This window comes from Aedes albopictus, chromosome 2 (assembly GCF_035046485.1).
Source record: "Aedes albopictus strain Foshan chromosome 2, AalbF5, whole genome shotgun sequence".
Lineage (NCBI taxonomy): Eukaryota > Metazoa > Arthropoda > Insecta > Diptera > Culicidae > Aedes > Aedes albopictus.
The window spans coordinates 494,493,633-494,497,424 of NC_085137.1; positions in this window are offsets into that span (position 1 = coordinate 494,493,633).

Here is a 3,792-nt window from a genome sequence, read left to right on the forward strand (position 1 = left end):
TCTTCTAACAATTGTTTAAGGAGCTCAGCCAAAACTAAAAAAAACGAACAGGAATTAAGCTATGAACGTCATATTAGAAAATATATCGCCCCCTTAATGCTAGAACTAGGTAACTCGTTTTGGAAAGTGCGAATAAAAATGGCTGGTAAAACTTATCCTGGTATAAAAGAAACTCTTTGTTGGTCTTAAAAGTCTAATCAATATGTGATTTCGGATTTTCAATTGACAAACTTGTGTTTATTATGGTGTACGTTCAGATATAAATTGCTGCATAGTAACATCACAAGTTACACAAGAGCATAGGGGACATCAACGGATCTGGCGACGTGAATATTTCATGGGATTTTATCCATGAAACGCAGTGGCAATAAGAGCGCACAAGATTATGAAAATCAGTCAGCAAAGTCAACGTAATGGTTGTTCGACGAAGAGTACCAACCCCGGCTGTTCGGGCTCGAAAGAAGTTGATCATCAATATTAATTTCTATTCCCGATCAGCCTATATGGCCGTGAAAGGACTGTTCAATTTATAAAACGGACAACTTGCTTGTGCGATGTCTTTTTTTTTATTTTCCAATAAAATCGTTATCAGTTTTTTGCATAACTCTCTATAGCTATTCTCAAATGTAGGAAAATTATAACATTAAGGACAAGGTATTTGGAGTACATAGCTCAAAATTTCTAGAGCACCGTTTTTTAGAACCGTTGAACGGATTTGGATGAAAATGCATCACGCTAATTGTTCAGTGGTTGTCAATAGCGTGATGCATTTTAATCCAAATCCGTTCAACGGTTCTAAAAAACGGTGCTCTAGAAATTTTGAGCAAATGTACTCCAAATACCTTGTCCTTAAGCAAAATGTTCTTTATTGTGTAACTGAAGCGGTTTTCGTAAAACATCAATGAAAACCCATTTCTCCAAATTCGACATAACTTTCCACATACTTAACATGCACATTTTCATGAAGTTTTTAATGAATTGCAAGCTTATACTATTCTACTAAAGGTAAAGTTCAATAGTTGATCAGTAATAATGCACCAAGCTGTCTCCAGCTTGATATAGTGAGTTGCCTTGTTTTCATAAAACTTATTAAAAAAAATGTTCATTTAAGTCCTGTGTTGCAATAGCATCACGGATTCGGCTAAAAATTTGTCCGAAGTAGTAGAATATTGATATCTGAATGGTACAGAAGAAAAATTTACTTACAATTGCATTTTTCATCCAAAATTTAATCCATGAAGATGGTTATATTAAAAAATTTCATATTTTTTGCTCCATTGATGCAGATTTTCGACTCTAGCGAATCTTGTTATTATTTATTTTCAACAAAGTTGGTCCTATGTTATCGTACACCTTATTCAATAATAATCGGATGCAAAGTTTTTATTTCCAACATCATTGTTATGCAAAATTTGCATTAGGTGGCATTGTTATTTGGAAGAACCTTGAAAGCACGAAACTGTTTTGATTACCGTGTCTGTAATGGCGCACAGTAACCAGACCAGCAATGCTATTAAGAAGCAGTTCTCTATATTTAAAAGCACATTATTCCCACTTTCGACTGGATGCATAAAAAAGTTGATTATTTAATATTTTCATGTCCTTTTTGCTTTACAATTGAATTTTATTCAAAAAATCGAATCTCACTTGAGACTTTAATATCTCAACACTTAATTTTCCAATTGAGTTTAAATTTTGTCAGAATGTTTATTGCTCATGCTGCTGCAGCATGGCACATACTTTTTTGTAATTAAAAACGATATACCATATGTGAACAGTAATTTTATATATATTTTCAATTTTCAGCAATCGAAAAATTCACCTTATTTAACACCTGGCCGATTTTCTATAAAATAAAACTATTTTTATTCGATTCAAAAATGATTACTATAATGAAAGATGATGCACTGAACAACGAAGCAAGGTTGGTTAAATTTGAACTACGCGTCTTATTTTTATAGCCTTGTAAAGTTGTCCGTTTTATAAATTGAACAGTCCTTAGTGGCGATAGCAGTTCCTTCAACTGGCTAAGAATATCACTACGGATTGTCTGATCCTGTGGTAAGAGTCCACCAAACAGGCGACCCCTAATTCATGGTATCATGCGGCTTAATGCATACCGTGCCTAAGAATGGATGGTTAGGGGGTCTAATAAAAACCAAACCGCTAACGGTGCCTGTGGAGTACCAGGGCACCCTCCACAGTATTTTGCCCTTACTGTGTTAAACGGAGCAATGACGCAGTGAACCTTATTTTTCTCCTGTAAATAGTAAAAAAAAAAAAATGAGTACCTTGAAAATAATCCAAACAAATCTTCACCACGCGAAGGGTGCTTCAGCTGTGCTCAGCAGAAGATTTATTAGAGATGGGTTGCTCTTTGCAGAATTGTAGGATTTTGTACGACGAAAGTCAGTCTAATCCAAGAACAGCCATTTTTTTTTTTTTTTTTATTCTTACTCACTTAACCTAATTTACAGCTCTTTTGTCCACTAGGGCACTACGTGAGCGATTCCAATTGGACGCTGCACTTACATTTTGTACAGCGCCTACATGTATTCTATTCTAATTCAACTATATCGAACTGGTGTCTTGTTCTGCTTCAACTTTTCTACCCTGTCCATGGTAGAATGATGAGCACGATTATGCTGATGTGTGGCTGCTATTCCTTTTCCAGTCCGATTGGGGGTCCATTATGAGTTGCGGTTTTGCCGATATCCAAATTCCGGGTCCGTTAGAGCTATATGCTCCGAAGAGGGTCAGGTGCCAGCTGCTCTCGGGGGGAAGTGCAACTGACGAAAAATTGCAAGTGCCGGGGCTGGGTTCGAACCCATGACCATCCGCTTATGAAGCGAACGTGTGGACCACTGCGCCACGGGCCCCGACATCACACAGCCATTTTAGTAAGCAGGAGAACAAAATTTGTCCCAATTACTGAGTTTATTACAAGAGACATTGTTGCGATTAAAATGGAGGTCCCAACAATCCAGGGAAAAACTGAGGTATGCATTGCTTCTGCATATTTTCCTGGAGACGTTGATGATGTGCCTCCATCTTTGGTCGTAAGTTTTGTTAATTATTGCAAAAAAAATAAACGCCCAATTTGTAATAGGGTGCGATGCAAATGCTCACCATACCATATGGAGCAGTACAGATATTAATAAAAGAGGTGAGGATCTCCTGAATTACATTTCGTCTAATAACATAGACATATGCAATAAAGGGAATTCTCCAACTTTTGTTAATGCTATTCGACAGGAAGTTTTAGATCTTACGCTTTGTAGCTTTCTGCTATCAGATAAGATCGCGAACTGGCATGTTTCTGATGAGGAATCATTGTCAGATCACAAACATATCCGGTTCGATTATAAAGCCGGATCAAATTTAATTGAAAGCTATAGAAACCCAAAGAAAACTAACTGGGACCTCTACAGCTTTTATTTAATGAATGGAAATTCATATAAGGGTGAGCATATCTTGTCTGTTTCACAGTTGGAAAATGCCTCTGATGAGATTATTGATAAAATGATTTCATCGTATCATGCTAGCTGCCCAATCCGACAGAGGTCATCCAACAGGGATGTCCCTTGGTGGAATGATAAGCTGGCAGATCTGAGGAAGAAATCTAGACGGTTGTTCAATAGAGCAAAAGTTACATCTGATTGGGTTCAGTATAAACAAGCCCTTACAGAATACAACAGAGAATTGAGACTAGCCAAACGGAAGGACTGGAGACGGGTATGTGAAGACATCAATAACGCTCCTACGGGTGCAAGGCTTCATAAAGTCCTTTCG